Source organism: Puma concolor, chromosome B3, assembly GCF_028749965.1.
Source record: "Puma concolor isolate L17-30 chromosome B3, mPumCon1.1.hap2, whole genome shotgun sequence".
NCBI lineage: Eukaryota > Metazoa > Chordata > Mammalia > Carnivora > Felidae > Puma > Puma concolor.
This window is the reverse complement of record NC_141672.1, coordinates 49129807-49146562: the sequence shown is the minus strand read 5'-3', so window position 1 is coordinate 49146562 and position 16756 is coordinate 49129807. Positions and strand designations below refer to the sequence as shown.

The 16756-nt window shown below is 42.2% G+C and overlaps 1 long non-coding RNA gene across 1 annotated transcript in view; it reads left to right on the top strand.

The window, feature by feature from the left end:
- LOC112856431 (uncharacterized) overlaps positions 1 to 14166 on the top strand; it is a 73206-nt gene extending 59040 nt beyond the window's left edge. The window contains exons 5-9 of the long non-coding RNA XR_003223091.2: positions 4486 to 4606; positions 6072 to 6139; positions 10623 to 10715; positions 11237 to 11346; positions 11514 to 14166. This is a non-coding gene — a long non-coding RNA (uncharacterized LOC112856431). The remainder of the gene's footprint in view (positions 1 to 4485; positions 4607 to 6071; positions 6140 to 10622; positions 10716 to 11236; positions 11347 to 11513) is intronic.
- The last annotated feature ends 2590 nt before the right edge of the window (positions 14167 to 16756 follow it).

Sequence of the window (16756 nt, the reverse complement as noted above, 5' to 3'; positions counted from 1 at the left end):
CCTTTGGCCTGGAAGGCTCATCCTCCAGACATCTTCTACTTTGCTAATTCCCCAAATCCAAAAATTATTTAGCACCAATAGATTTAATGTCATATTCCCAGGGATCGCTTTACTTAATATTTCAACTTACCCCCTCACCCTCACTTCTGGCACTTCTTTTCCCTCTTTTTATTTCAAATTTTTTAAATGTTTATTTTTGAGAGAGAGAGAGAGAGAGAGAGACAAAGTGCGAGTAGGGGAGGTGCAGAGACAGGGAGACACAGAGTCCAAAGCAGGCTCCAGGCTCTGAGCTGTCAGCACAGAGCCTGACACGGGGCTTGGATTCATGGACCGGGAGATCCAGGCACCCCTCCCTCTTTGTTTAAAAAAATTTTTTTCCCTTGGGGCGCCTGGGTGGCTCAGTTGGTTAAGCGTCTGACTTCGGCTCAGGTCATGATCTCACGGTCCGTGAGTTCGAGCCCTGCGTCGGGCTCTGTGCTGACAGCTCAGAGCCTGGAGCCTGTTTCAGATCCTGTGTCTCCCTCTCTCTCTGCCCCTCCCCTGTTCATGCTCTGTCTCTCTCTGTCTCAAAAATAAATAAACGTTAAAAAAAAATTAAAAAAAAATTTTTTTTCCCAACACATGTATTTATTCATGTAATTTTTCATTGTGGTTTTGATTTTCATTTCCTTCATGATTAGTGATGTTGAGCACTTTTTCATGTACCTGTTGGTATTTGAGTATCTTCCTTGGAAAATTCTATTTGGGTTTCTTTGTCTGTTTTTTAACTGGCTTGTTTTGTTTTGTTTGCTATTGAGTTGTATGAGTTCTTTATAGATCTTGGACATTAGCCCCTTATCAGATATATGATTTGAAAATGTCTTCTCCCTTTTTATAAGTTGTTTTTTCACTTTGTTGACGGTTTCTTTTGCTGTGCAGAAGGCTTTTAGTTTGATGTAGTCCCATTTGTTTAATTTTATTTTGTTGCTTGTGCTTTAGGTCTCATATCCAAAAAAAAATCATTGCCAAGATCCATGTCAAGGAGCTTACCTGTTTTCTTCTAGTTTTCTTCTGGTTTCTTATAGTTTCAGATCTTAAATTTAAATCTTCAATATATTTTGAATTAATTTTTATGAGTGATATAAGATAGGGGTCTAGTTTCATTCTTTTACATGTAAATATCTCATTTTCCCAGTACCATTTATTGAAGAAACTGTCTTTTCTCCACTGAGTATACTTGGCTTTCTTGTCAAATATTAGTTGACTGTGTAGCATGGGCTTATTTCTGGGCTCATCATTCTGTTCCATTGGTCTATGTATCTGTTTTCATTCCAGTACCATACTGTTTTGATTAGCATGGCTTTGTAATATAGCTTGAAATCAGGAAGTATGATGCCTCCAATTTTGTTCTTCTTTCTCAGGAATGTGTTGGCTATTTGAAGTCTTTTGTGGTTCCATAAGAATTTTAGGATTGTTTTTACAAAAAATTATTTGTATCTTTACTGAAGTCTCATGAGGAGATACTAAAGTGGAATGTATTACACAACATGTGGCATAATTCCTAAAAGACTCTCTTCACTGTTGAAAGCATTATTTTCCAAATTAAAAGCACAAATTCTTATACACATTGCATGTATGTCAGAGTTTTATTTTAGCTCGTTAAAATGATAAAGCAGTTCAAGGATGATAAGAGAATATAATGTAAATGTAGTTAGTGGAAACAAAAATGAATGAATGCAGGAGTAAGATTGTTAGATACAAAACTGATTTATTTCTTATGGGGCAAAAACCATTATCTCTGGAGTTCTCTTTTCTACTTTCAGAAGTAATTTATATCTCTACAGGGCAAAAATTATTTTCTTTTCTTTCTTTTTTAAAATGTTTATTTTTGAGAGAGAGACAGAGAGACAAAGAGAGACAGAGAACGAGCAGGGGAAGGCAGAGAGAGAAAGGGAGACACAGAATCCAAAGCAGGCTCCAGGCTCTAAGCTGTCAACACAGAGCCCGACACGGGGTCTCGAACCCACAAACCGTGAGATCATGACTTGAGCCGAAGTCAGACACTTAACTGAGCCACCCAGGCGCCCCCCCAAATTATTTTCTATAGGTGCCTTAGTCAATTCAGGCTGTCATAACAAAACATCATATAGAATGGGTGACCTAAACAACAGAAATGTATTCTCTCACAGTTCTAGAAGCTGAGAAGTCCAAGATCAGGGAGCCAGCATGGTCACTTTCTTGTGAGATCTCTCTTTCTGGCTTGAAGATGGCCCTTTTCTCCCTGTATCCTCAGATGGCAGAGAGAAAGAGAAGGCAAACTGTCTGGGACCTCTTCTTTTTTGTTGTTTGTTTTGTTTTGTTTTGTTTTATTTTGGGTTTTGTCCCCCAGTATCTCTTCTTATAAGGGCACTAACTGTATGATGAGGCACATCCTCATGACTTATCTAACTATAATAACCCCCCAAATGTTTCATCTCCAAATATCATCATACTGGGGCTTAAGGATTCAACATACAAATTGAGGGAGGGCAGGGGAAGGCACAGTTCAATCCATAGCGAAAGGCGAGAAACATTTGCATTAGCAGTCTTCTGCAAAGTTTAAAGACGGTCCTTACAAAAGTGTAAAATGGTCTAATGAATAATTGGCAATTAGTCAGACAACTTTATATCCTTCTGAATTCAGCTGGCCCTTATGGAGGGCTTATTAGCCAAGGCCTTAGCACAAAAAGGAAGTCATTTTGCCTTGCAGAGTTTTGAAAATTGTTCTTAACATCATTTATTTCTTTCTCTATAAACCCACTCATGACTCAGAATTATGAGGTCTGAAGCTTGTACAGTTGGGGGAACGGGTACTTTGTTTGAAAAAGAATATAACATGAGCACATAAATACAGTCCTTGGGTTCTAGAACTGAAAGGGGTCTGTGCTAGAGAGAACTTCCTGGAAAACCCATCTCCAACCCTCTTTGTAGCAATTTCCACACCTCCCCCTAAATCTTCTCTTCTAAACATTCCATGAAAATCTCCATCTTTCACTGATTCTCCTTCCCCATTCAAAACTCATGTGTGCGTGTGTCTATTTTTTACTGTGGTAAATATATGTAACATAAAATTCACCATTCTAACCATGTTTAAGTGTACGATTCTTTGGCATTAAGTACATTCACAGTGTCCTACAAGTATCACCACTATCCATTTCCAGAACTTTTCATCATCACAAAGAGAAATCCTACATCCATGACAATAATCCCCACCCACCCCTGCCCTTGGTTCCTGATATGTACTTTTCTACTTTCTGCCTCTCTGAATGTGCCTCATCTAGATACCTCATGTAAGTAGAATCATACAGTATTTGTATGTATTTGTCTGGCTTATTTTATTTAGCCTAATATTGCCTTCCCATTCAAAACTCTTCTCCAGCTCTTCTTGGTCCATGAGCTTCTTCTCATGTCTCCTAAAATAAATCCTTGTAACACCTCCAAGCAACTTCTAGTTCTTGCTACCCATTATCTCTATAGCAAGAGGCAAAAAGCGCCCTTCCTAGAACAGGAGAGGAATACGATAAGATTGTGAATATGAAGCTAGTAATATGTGCCCCCTCCATACTTACTCTTTGGGAAAAAATCCAATACTTCTTTAAAAAAAATTGTTTTAATGTTTACTTTTGAGAGACAGAGAGACAGAGCACGAGCAGGGAGAGGCAGAGAGAGAGGGAGACACAGAATCCGAAGCAGGCTCCAGACTCCCAGCTGTCAGCACAGAGCCCAACGCAGGGCTCAAACTCACGAACTGTGAGATCATGACCTGAGATGAAGTCGCACACTTAGCCGACTGAGCCACCCAGGTGCCCCAAAAATCCAATACTTCTTAACACTAAGGTGGAAATGGGTAATAAAGCCTAATGTGTAGGCTTCTTCAGAAATTTTTTAAATAATCAGGAAGCCTCAAATCAAAGGAATGAAAACCACTCTTTGTGGAATTTCAGGGAAAGGGTGTGTGATATTTGAGGGTTATAAAGAATGGCAATGTTGGTTTTTAGAAAAGCCACCGGGAACACACATTCTACAGAATGTCACTCAACTGTCCCCATAACTGGCTCATCGCAGCGTCATTCCTGTGTGCCCCCGGCCGGGATGATGAATGAAATTCCCATCTCATCAGAACTGCCACCACTTCTTGCCTTTTTTCCCCTCTTTTGACAATAATACAGGTGGCTGTACGGATGGTGCGGGACACACTGTGCTTTCATAGCTTACCATAGCCGGCTTGAGATTCCCTCGACATAAACATCAGAATGTCCTTAAGCCACTCTCATTGTGCAATACAGCTGAGTTAGAAACATGGTCCTGCTCTCTGAACAATTCCTGGAAGAGACAAAAAAAAAAAAAAAAAAAAAAAGGCAAATATATTTGCAGAATGTTGACTTCATTCAGAATGTGCATTAAATAAATAATGCACTAAGGGTTTTGGAGACGGTAACTAAGACGCAAATGCATATTTTTCTCCAGATAACAAAATCTTCCAAAGATGCCTGGTGCTCAGCACGGAGGATGTGCACAGCGGTGTAGAGGCTCCGGCCCTGTGATGGTCTCCATTCTGGGCTTGCCTGGCCCCAGCTTCCCTGCTGTGGTAAGAGCCGCATGGAAGCTAGGCCTTCCCTGGTGACTGAGAACAGAGCTTGTCAACCAGCTGGGAGACAAGAGTCCAGTGCTGGGGAAAGGTGGCAGATGAAAGGCTGGCAAGGCGCTAATGTTATTCCCTCCAGAGGGTAGCAAGTCAGAAGAAAGGCTCTCCTGCCTTTTGCAACAGGCTTTGTGCTCATGCGCCCTGTGGATGCCAGTGCCACTGGGTAGCGGGTAAAGAAAAACACACGCTATTCAACACTGAGGTTGCTAATGCCGCTTTAATTTTCTGGGAGATTCCCTTTTATGGGGGAGAAGGAAAGCATAAGGGACATCACTTAAGTGGATTCTGGGAACAGGGCTGTAATGAATGCAAAGTTACTGGGTACATGGCCTGAAGTACTCATTAATACGAATGCAAATGTTCTGGAAATAGATTTTCTCTTCCATTCCCTTTAGGGCATTCCATTTATTTCTGCTGTGTCCAAAGAGACCCATTTTCCTTAATGCTCTGAGTTAGAGCTCTTTATTAGATGCCTGCTTTAAAGATACCCTAAATGCCCACCCAGCTAATGTATAAACAGGTAAGGGCAGATGCCGTGCAAAAAAGAGCAGGGGACCCTGAGGCTCAGCAGCGTCTTCAACAGAGCAATGCAATGCAAATGAACAGAAGGCGAACTCTGTAGAAATAGGCTTAATCGCTGGAATTATGACCAAGACTCGGTTTTTTTTAATGCCCTCTGAGGAACAAGCGAAAGAGGAAACAAAAGAAAGCTTCGGGGCTAATCTGATGTTTATAAAGAGCCTGGAGCTGAGACTCAGTAATTACCCTGTGAAGCAGGAAGGAACGCTGAGCTAATCATATCAGATAAGAGACATAAAGCACCAGAAAATGGGAAGTGAAGAGGGAGAGTAGGCATCCAGGTTTCCTATTCTTTCCACATCAAACCTACCTTCTTATCCCAGGTCTTTTATTTTGAAGAGGAAAAATTACTTTATACTCAGACCTCCAGGTTTCCTATCTCTCTTTACCTGTAATATATCAGAGGTCCAAGGCTATATAGGTGAATAAGATGGGGCTTTTCAGAGTGTGCTCCCTGGTTTCCTGTCTTCCCTGTAGCTCCAGGATATCACGCACCATTGGTTTGAGGTAGGCTGCCCCAGGGCCTATCAACCTCTAACCCGTCCCTTCCCATGTTCCATGCTCCTTTACAAACACTTCAACGGATGAACCTAAAGAAAAACATATTAAGGCAAACTTATCAGATCATCCTTTCCTGCCCTTAACCTGCAACTTCCCCTTAAGGAAAGACCTAAATTTATGAGGCTCCCAAAGTCTCTTCCTTGCAGAATTGGGAATGAATGTAAACATTTAACCAAATAGACAATCTTGGCTAAAATACTGTAATTTTGTTTCCTACCATTTGGTAAATATTGGCCTTGCTGCTAATCATCAGATCTCTTGCTGACAGGTGCTGAAAAGGGAGCTCCGATGTCCAAGTTTGACAGGATGAGATGCTGTGCAGGTAGATTGCTACAGGTGGGTTTGGTGGGTAAGTAGAGGCAGTGTGGTGTGGCAGGGCAAGCATCGGACTCTGGGCTGGTCTCAGCGCTGTCACGAATTCATTCACTGAGGGACCTTGAACCCTTCATACCTCTGTTTCCTTTTATACAAAATGGAAAAATATATCTTATGGTGGCGTTCTGAGAGTCCAGTGAGACCATGTGTATGATAATGTTTTTAGAATTATAAAAAGCCAAGGGCTCCTGGCTGGTTCAGTCAGTGGAGCATGAGACACTTGATCTCAAAGTTGGGAGTTCAAGCCCCACGTTGGGTGTAGGGATAACTTAAAACAAAAATCAAATCTCAAAAAAAAAAAAAGAATTCTAAAAAAAGCATACAAATATGTGTTTTTATAGTTAGCTCTATATATCACCTCCCTCATGGGTATTCCCTCCCTCCCCACAATTCTAGCACACACCCAGTAGTCATCTACCATTCACTTTTTGGATAACCTGACCAAAATATATCACTTCTAACCTACTCTCCTTCTCATGGTCCATGTTCCTCTACACGCTCTTAAATAGATGCACCGGGGGGGGGGGGGGGGGAATTATAAGGCACATTTATAGGATTATCCACTCTTGCCCCTAAGCTCCAACTTCCCATTAAAGAAGGGACTCAAGGCCAGCCTATGATAAAAGCTTGTTTTTATAAATTCAGTAAAATATTTTTAGCATTGTATTTAAAGAATCTTAACATGGATGCAATAAAACATACATTAATTGTAAAACCTGTTTTCAAAGAAAATACCTCATTTTAGATTGTTTCACATGCCTAGACTTGGGAGAAAGGAAAAAAGTTGGATGAGATTTAAGAGTTAAAATTGATTGAACATCACTATGAGCAAAGCATTCTGCTAAGTATTGTCAGATCTAAAGTTAAAAGCATGACTCATTCAAATATAAAGGGAGCACATGTCAGGGGCACCTGGGTGGCTCAGTTGGTTAAGTGTCCACTTCGGCTCAGGTCATGATCTTGCAGTTTGTGAGTGCTAGCCACGTGTCAGGCTCTGTGCTGACCGCTCGGAGCCTGGAGCCTGTTTCGGATTCTGTGTCTCCCTCTCTCTCTGCCCCTCCTCGGCTCGTGCTGTCTCTCTCAAAAATAGACATTAAAACAAAACAGGGAGCACGTGTCAAAGATTTCTTAACTCATGAATGAGGGAACAGACAAGATAGTTCAAAAAGAATTAGGAAGATGGAAATATTTATAGGGGCTGAGCAAGAAAGAGGAGCACATGGATAAAATTTGTAATTTAGGTACGGACCTGGTTCATGTCCTAGAGGGCAGTAACAGGATAATCTTGGGATTATCTTTTCGACCCTGAAAGCAGTTTCATGTCTTCTGGACAAAATCAATTTGCATTTCTCTTGGACAAGAATCATTTGCATTGCTAGCACTTTTCTACAAGTTAACTTCTACACTTACAGAATTCCAAAATCTCCTTATGGTGAGATTGAGTAAGTAGCAACTCAAACAAAAGTACCCACCTAGAGAATCAGATAATTCACCAAACAGGTCTACACACAACCCTGGCTTAACACTGAAAAAGACTTGCACGTTTCCAAATTTTTAGATAATTTTATTTTTAAATTTTTATATTTTGGGGCGCCTGGGTGGCGCAGTCGGTTAAGCGTCCGACTTCAGCCAGGTCACGATCTCGCGGTCCGTGGGTTCGAGCCCCGCGTCGGGCTCTGGGCTGATGGCTCAGAGCCTGGAGCCTGTTTCCGATTCTGTGTCTCCCTCTCTCTCTGCCCCTCCCCCGTTCATGCTCTGTCTCTCTCTGTCCCAAAAAAATAAATAAACGTTAAAAAAAAAAAAAAATTAAAAAAAAAAAATTTTTATATTTTGATTTTTTTAATGTTTATTTATTTTTGAGAGAAAGAGACAGAGTGTGAGTGGGAGAGGGGCAGAGAGACAGAGACACAAAATTGGAAGCAGGCTCCAGACTCTGAGCTGTCAGCACAGAGCCGGATGCGGGGCTCAAACCCACGAAGAACCTATAAACCGTGGGATCATGATCTGAGCCGAAGTCGGACACCCAACTGACTGAGCCACCCAGGCAACCCTGAATACTTTTATTTTTAACAGCACTTATGCATAGTTTATGGAAGCATTTAATATTTATCATTTTGTGCGGCCTACACAATTCTGAAAAGTGGTTATTATTAATTCCAGTTGCACGGATGAGGAAACTGAAAATCAAGGAGACAAAGAAATTTGTTCGAATTCACTGGAACAAATGATTACCCAGACCTGTTAAATTATGAAATCCTTGCTTTTCTTGCTACAGTGCATATATCACCCCCCAAAAATGTTTTAATTGTCTTTATTGAGATACAGCATACATATGGCACAGTGCAGATACCTTAAGTACACATTTTAATGGCTTTTTACATATAAGGATGTATGTATATGTGCGTGTCTTTTGTCAAACACATATTACCATGACCCAGATCAAGATGTTAAACATTTGTAGCGCCCCAGAGGTTCTCATGCCTCTTTCTACTCAACCCACCATCACCACTAACCCCAGGTCATCTTTTTTTTTTTTTTTCTACATCAATCACCATAAATTAGTTTGGCCTGATTTTCATAAAATGGGTCATACATACAGTAACTGCTGTTTTGTGTCTGGTATCTTTTGCTCATAATTATGCCTGTGGCATACACCCATGTCGTTGCATGCGGTAGTATTCTTTCTAAAAAACTGTTTACAAAGTTCATTGCATGAATATACCCAAACTTATCTATTCTCTTGTTGAGGGACCCTTGAGTTGTTTCCAATTTTTGGCTCTAAGGCATAAAGCCATTAAGAATATTTTTGTATATCCTTTCTGTGAGCATGAGCATATATTTTTGTTGGCTGTATACTCCGGAGGGGAGTTGTTGGGTGGTACGTTTACATATTTTTGGTTTTAGTAAGTACTGCCAAATATTTTTCCAAAGTGGTTGCACCAGTTTGCGTTCCTACTAGCATAGCAGTGTATGAAGATTCCAGTAAGTTCACATCCTTAACAACTCTTAAATCGTTACACTTTATTTTTAACTATTTTGTGATATGAATAAGTATTCCTCTGCATTTAAATTTGGTCCCTGTTATAAAAGAAAGAAATAATATGACAGTTCTATAAAGCATTAGGTCTGAGAAAGTGATATCAAATAATATCAGCTCTGTCTGGAGTGCGTGGATGGATCCCAGTGCTTCCGATTTGGGGGCTACTTTAATAGGTGAGTGTAACATACCGAAATAAAACTATGTCTTTTTGATACATTCCCTCTGTTCATTTAGGGTGCCGTGATTTTGATGGCATTTACCGATCAAATCTATTTGATAAAAATGCTCAGGGGCACCTGGGTGGCTTAGTCGATTACATGTCTGACTTCAGCTCAGGTCTTGATCTTGAGGCTCGTGAGTTTGAGCCCCACCGCTTTCTATTGTCAGTGCACAGCCATTGTTGGATCCTCTGTCTCCCTCTCTCTCTCTGTCCCTCCCCCATTTACGTACTCCCTCTCTCTCAAAAATATTTTTTAAAAAATGCTTAGTAATATTAGAAAGCTTCTTTAAATTTAGCACTGTATAAAAAGACTAAGTTAGGAACCTAATTACTACTATGTAAAGGACCATGCACATTTGAAAAAATCTAACCATAAATATAAACAAGCTACAATTAATATACAGAGATCTAACTTCAGAATGGGTCCCTGTACCAAGGAGATAGTAAACACATGGTGTTCTATATATGTTTATGAATGATATTGATTGCACACCTCTTCTTTCTTTATCAGTTCTGAGTGGGGCTTTACCTTTTTGTTGTTGTTGTTGTGTTTTGTGTGCTGGTCCACATTAGATCATTACCTAAATTGAGGCAGACTCACTAATTTACAGAAAATTTGCAGTCTCCACAGATAACTTGGATGTACATCTTAAACAGTCTACAACTATTTCTAAATCTGTAGTTATTTTTATTCCTACTCCACAAATTAATATAATTTAGGACCCTAGGGAAGACTGCTTTCCTTCAATGGCCAGACTTTGAATTCACTATCTTTTCTTTTTACGACAATGGGTGAATCTTTGATAGACTGCTATGATTCGGGGCAGGAAAAACAAACAAACAAACAAAAAAACAAGCTGCCTGGCTTTAAATCCTATTTCTATTACTTAACCATGTGACCTGTGGTAAGTAATTTAACCTCTGTACACTTCAGTTTCCTCATCTGTAAAATGAGAATAATCACTCCAACCTAGGAGGGTTGAGAATTAAATGAGCTATTATTTGTAAAGCATGTAGAACACTATCTGATACACAGCAACAATATACAGGCATTTGTTTAGTAAAATAAATTTGAAATCTTACCTCAAAGTGTCTTCTACTCAATCACTCAAAAAACTTCTCTTTGGATTCCTGTATGCTCTCTTCAAATACCCCCTCTGGAGCCATACGTCCCCCCATGCCAGCTTATGCACAATCCTCTCAAAGAAGAACAAGATACTCAGTGATAGTGACCCCCCAAACACACAACAATGTGCACGGATCTCCTATGCAGTAAGGTGAGTAAAAGGAGCCTGATAGAAGAGGCTACATATTGTAGGATTCCATTTACTTGACATTCTGGAAAAGGCAAAACCATTGGGATCAAAGCAGATCAGTGGTTGTCAGGGACCAGAGTCAGGGGAGGAGTTAACTGCAAAGGGGCACGAGGGAGTTCAGGGGTAGGAGTGTCGATGTGATGCAGTCGTCCTATATCTCGACTATGGTGGTGATTAATCAACTATATGCATATCTTAAAAGATACACAACTATACTTTTAAGAGGGCAAATTGTGCTATGTGCAAATTACACCTGAATTTATAAATAGAAAAAAGAGTAAGAGGTACCACAAAGTCTTTTACCAAAAAAGAAGTCATTCAGTTACACGTAAGCAGTCCTAGAATATGTGCAGCACCATGTCTAACTGCAGACACGGCCAGTTCCAGAAGTTCTAGGAACAGATCTCCAATAGTCCTGAACCTTTGGCCGGTTGCAGGATGATCTCAGTGAATCGGTCTTTCTTTGCTTAATTGTCTTGCAGGAAGCACTTGAAATGTGTGGTAGTTGTTTTGCAACAATTACTGACATCTGGCAACCAGGGATCTGTTAAGGACTCAACGAGATGTAAACATAGCTGTAAGAATGGGCAAGGTGAGTTTCTCATGTCTGGCGAAAGGCTTACTCCACCTGGTTGGCTTCATCAATAGCTCTCTGTCATTGTCAGAGCCTGGGAACAGAAGCCTGTACCCGGGTCTGGGAGCCTCTCACCTTGTCTCCTGCTTTGCCTGACTCTAGAACGTTATCCCTTGTCATTTTAGCATTACGAAACTTCTTGTTCCTGTACTGTTTCCGCTGGCGTCTTTCCATCGATTGCATCCCTTGTGACACCTATGAAATGTTCCACACGAGAGCTAACTTCCACAGAAAATCAGAAGTAGCTTCTAGAACCTGTGAGGCTGCCCGCCCCCACCCCCCTCCCCAGGCAGAGTCTCCACTCTCCACTCTGGATGCGGCCCGAGCTACCCTGTACCCCAGCTCCCCAGGGACTTCTCCCCTCTGTGATGCCCCTCTCTGGCCCTCCCCCTTTCATTCGTCTCCAACTGTCCTAAAACCCTCTGCATCTTCAGCTTTGCTCCTCAGCCTAGGTGGTCACTTACTCCACTGCTGCAGCATCTTTCCCGGAGACAGCTGAAGACAGGCTCTGGGTCCAGTGAACAATGATGAGAGAAGAAAGGTACGTTTGCCCTTCAGCCCCCAGGTCTAGCATCCAGGAGAAGAGTCTGACTTTTCACACCACTCCAAGGGACTGCCTTTTGGCATGACACCAACGCATGTAGCTAGAAGAGAGACCCCCTTCCTTCTATGTAAGTTTCATAAACAAGTCCCTGAAGCCTCTCCTACCTTGTAGTATTCGGAGCCCTGATACTGGGTTCAGTCACATGCATGTGTGATGCCAAACACGTATCACCTCCCACCATAGCAAACACAGATTAATTGGAGCCCTCGCATGTCTGATCATTTTTTCTAAAAGTAGAGGTCGCGGACTGACGCTGAGAAGTGGCCAGAAATGTCTAATAGGAGACCAGTTTAGTAAGAAGATAGGTAGTTCTATAGAGGTCCTCCACTGGTAGGCAAATCAGCCAAACACTATAACAACTGAGATTTGTGGGGCGCCTGGGTGGCTCAGTCAAGCGTCCGACTTTGGCTCAGGTCACGATCTCGCAGTTGGTGAGTTCGAGCACCATGTTGGGCTCTGTGCTGACAGCTCAGAGCCTGGAGCCTGCTTCTGATTCTGTGTCTCCCTCTCTCTCTGCCCCTCCCCCACTCACACTCTGTCTCTCTCTTTCTGAAAAATAAATAAGCATTAAAAATTAAAAAAAAAAAATAGGGGCGCCTGGGTGGCTCAGCCGGTTAAACATCCGACTTCAGCTCAGGCCATGATCTCACAGTCTGTGAGTTCAAGCCCCTCATCAGGCTCTGTGCTGACAGCTCAGAGCCTGGAGTCTGCTTCCAATTCTGTGTCTCCCTCTCTCTCTCTGCCCCTCCCCTGCTCGTGCTCTGTCTCAAAAATAAATAAAAACATTAAACAAAAATTAAAAAAAAAAACACCTGAGATTTGACTTGGGGGAAGCTCAAGAGAATAGGAGGGAAGAGCAAGGACTGTGCCACAGGAGGCAAAATTTTAATTTTAAGTTGTGGTTCTTAACTGCCACTGCATGAATCAGCTGCAACAGGCCTCTCTCCAGACTGACTGAATCACAATCTGTGGCAGTGGTCCCAGGAATCTGCACTTGAGAATATCTCCCCAGGCGGTTCTGACATTTGCCCAAGTCTGGGAACCCCATGTTTAGAGGCTCCACCAGGAAAAGAGCCCCTCTGTTCTCTATCTATAAAGTGCTCACAATGACTCTGTAAGGAAGGTACTAATATCCCCCTTTTGCAGATGAGAACACTGAGGCACAGAGAGGTCACACAGCTAGTAGGCAGTGGAGCTTGCTTTTGAACCCAGGTAATCTGACCTCAGACCCCATGATAATATTTCAACAGAATTATTAAGAGGACATAAAACAAGCAAAATATGAAATATATGCTAACATATTTAAGAAAGATGTCTAACATGAGTTCACTCTTCCCCCATTACACCCAGAAAGTCCCATCGAGGGAAACATACTAATCTCTGAACATTCTGCCTAAGGATGTTTTTACTCCACGTGTGTTATTTTCCCATTGTGCAAAAGACCTCCTTTTTTTTTTGTCTAACCTAGATGGATACCATGATGTCATGCTTATTTGCCCTTTCCTGACCTAAACAGTAATGAAATTTACGTCCTTGAAAAACCCTCCTATTCAGAGCCAGGACACTAAAAGCTTATTCAGATATGAGACAAGTGTCCTGATATTATCTGGTCTAGACATAGGGACTCATGAAAGAAGGTACAATTAGAATCTTTCAGTCTGGAGTTGATGTCTTCAAATAAATTTTCTGAAAATCTGATCTTAATATGTGTTATTTTTTATAAAGAAAGTGAGAGAGCAAACATTTTTCCCAGGTCTTCACCAGGGCAGTTGTGTTTCTTCTTTCTACATCCTCTCGAGCTGCCAAAGTCAGTAAGTGAACCTGTGACTGGCAGGCAGGGTTTCTCTCACGTCAGCCAGGGGGCTCTGCACGCCTAAACAAAAGTGGTGAAAAGCCACTTACTTTCCCAGCACATGAGTGGTGTTTCCTGAGGTCCCACCAGAGTGGTCATGGATCCGTTTGGGGTCCAAAATTAATTTATTAAGATGGCAGTTTGACCTGTTTTGCCAGACAGAGGGCCCACGTGTGACCCTTTTTCACAGAACACGGTTATTGTCAGAACCAAAGACCGACAAAAAGGTTCTTTTCCTCTGGAGAACCCTGTTACCATTGGTATCGCTAAAGTAATGGACTTAGATGCTGTGGCAAAAGACCCACTCGTGTTAGAAAGCAGGAGACCAGGGGCGCCTGGGTGGCGCAGTCGGTTAAGCGTCCGACTTCAGCCAGGTCACGATCTCGCGGTCCGTGAGTTCCAGCCCCGCGTCGGGCTCTGGGCTGATGGCTCAGAGCCTGGAGCCTGTTTCCGATTCTGTGTCTCCCTCTCTCTCTGCCCCTCTCCCGTTCATGCTCTGTCTCTCTCTGTCCTAAAAATAAATAAACGTTGGAAAAAAAAAAAAAATTAAAAAAAAAAAAAGAAAGCAGGAGACCAACAACACGATCAAGTTATAAGTAGCTGAGCTCCTTCAGGTGCTTCCAATCCACACTATTCTTACCGGAAATCATAGGGAAGGTCTTCAGGACAAAGAGAGCGAAGAGATGTTTTTATATTAATGCAAATCAATAATTGTTGAATGGATAGATGAAGGCACAAGCATTCACTGTGGTTGTTTTGCTCCTGAGGCTACTCCTTGCCTCCTCTTTCCCATTCTTCTCTGTCATCTCTTCCCAGACATTACCAGTTAGTGCTGTGAAAATCACTCAACAATTTTGTGGGTCTGCTCTGCTCTCATCTTCCGCCCGATCCCATTTCAAAGCCTACCCCACATCATCATGCAATGGTTTTTCCAAAATGCAAGCCTAGTTATGTATCTAAGTTATGTACCTAAAATCTTCTGTGGTTCTCATCCACACTGGCTGAAACATCATGGAAGATACCTCCCAAAAGGTGGATCCCAGTCCACCTTTACAATCCATGGAGCACCCCCTCGATACAGCCCAGCCATTTGTTCCCACTATGCCAAACTATTCATGGTTCACAGAATAAGCCATGTTCTGTCCCACCCTCTTTCTGAACAGTTACCTAGCTTGCAAACCCCCCTTCCTATCACTGAGCACTCAGGCACCATCTCAATTGCTGACTGTTCTGAAGGCTGTCCTGGCAACCCAGACAAAATAAATCTATCCCGTCCCTATGCTTCCTCTCCTCAGTTTCCCCCATCTGTGCTCCTAAGGGGTGTACATGGCTGTCCCGGCTACTTAGCCAGTTTGATCGAAGAAGCTCAACTTGTTGAGATAAAAACATGGACCCATTTTATCTTTCCCATGGCTGCTAACCCACTTGGTTCCTTTCTTTGACTCTCCTTCCCTCTGGGCAGCAAGCTCCCTTAACAATAGTTCATTCTATCCCAGAACTCTTCAGTCACTTCTGTTTATTAAGACAGTCTGGTCCTGTTAACCATCTCATATTTGGTACAAACCCCTCTCCATCTCCCCAGGGCAGACAGGACAAGGCTGGACTGGGGGCACATCTGCTTTCTGACATGGTCCCCTTCTTAAAAGATCAGAGTGAGTAGGAGGTTCCCTACTCAGGGAACCTCAGAGGGAGCAGAGGTTTCCCTTTGTCACTTTTTTTCTTTATCTTCAGTGGTAATGAGGCTGTTGGCAACTCTTTTGTTTCTCCCAGCTCATCGGTTGGTGGGGGACAGGGGCTAGGAGTAGTCTTATAAAGAGTCACTGTGGTCAGAATGGAAGCCCCCAAATCTGCATTGATGGGAACTCAGTCCCAAAAAGTCACCTAAGCATTGGTGGTTACTTCCCAGGAGAATCCACAGCAACTCCAGCTGACCTTTACCCCCAACTGCCCCCTTCCCCCACCCCCCAATCCCAATGGAGGCATGGCTCACATCCCTCTTTGCTCCTTGCCACAACTTTTGTTGAAAAAATTGAGAGGTCTTGGGGCGCCTGGGTGGCGCAGTCGGTTAAGCGTCCGACTTCAGCCAGGTCACGATCTCGCGGTCCGTGAGTTCGAGCCCCGCGTCAGGCTCTGGGCTGATGGCTCGGAGCCTGGAGCCTGTTTCCGATTCTGTGTCTCCCTCCCTCTCTGCCCCTCCCCCGTTCATGCTCTGTCTCTCTCTGTCCCAAAAATAAATAAACGTTGAAAAAAAAAAAAATTGAGAGGTCTTGTGGGGTTTATTGTTAGAGAATTTCATCTAGACCTATAAAAGCAACAATAAAACCTCGACAAGGAAAATATGTGCTCATCTGCTCAGGTTCAAAATAAATATTCTGAAAGACACCCAATTTATTGAGGATTCTTTTTAAAATTTTTAAAATTTTCTCTTGGCTTTCTTAACAATTTATCTATGAGCTAAATTTTAGGGCATCATGTGGAGCCAATCACTTGTGTAAATTTTGTAATTTTAAATCATAAATAAAAATTTATCTTTAAATTATAATTAGATTTGAAAGAAATCTGCCCCAGCATTTCTCAAAGTATGCTCTGAAGTACTGGGGATGTTCTGTGAAGATATCACTCGGTGATCAGATTCATCTGGGAAACAGCATATTGTCTAGAGCCCCCTCCTGGAGAGTCACCATAGGTATTGGAATATCAAAATCGCTGAGAAGTTACGCAGTAAATAAACCTGCTTAACATTCTTGAACCTAAGATTTTACAAAATTATTTGAGCTCTGAATTTCCTGCCCCAACTTTTTACCTTGTGTAACACTTATTGACCCAGTTTGGAACTTGCTGGCTCTTGCAATGAGGCAGTGTTGGATGCCAGAAAGAATATTAAGAAATGGCAGTTACAGGGCCTGGCTTTG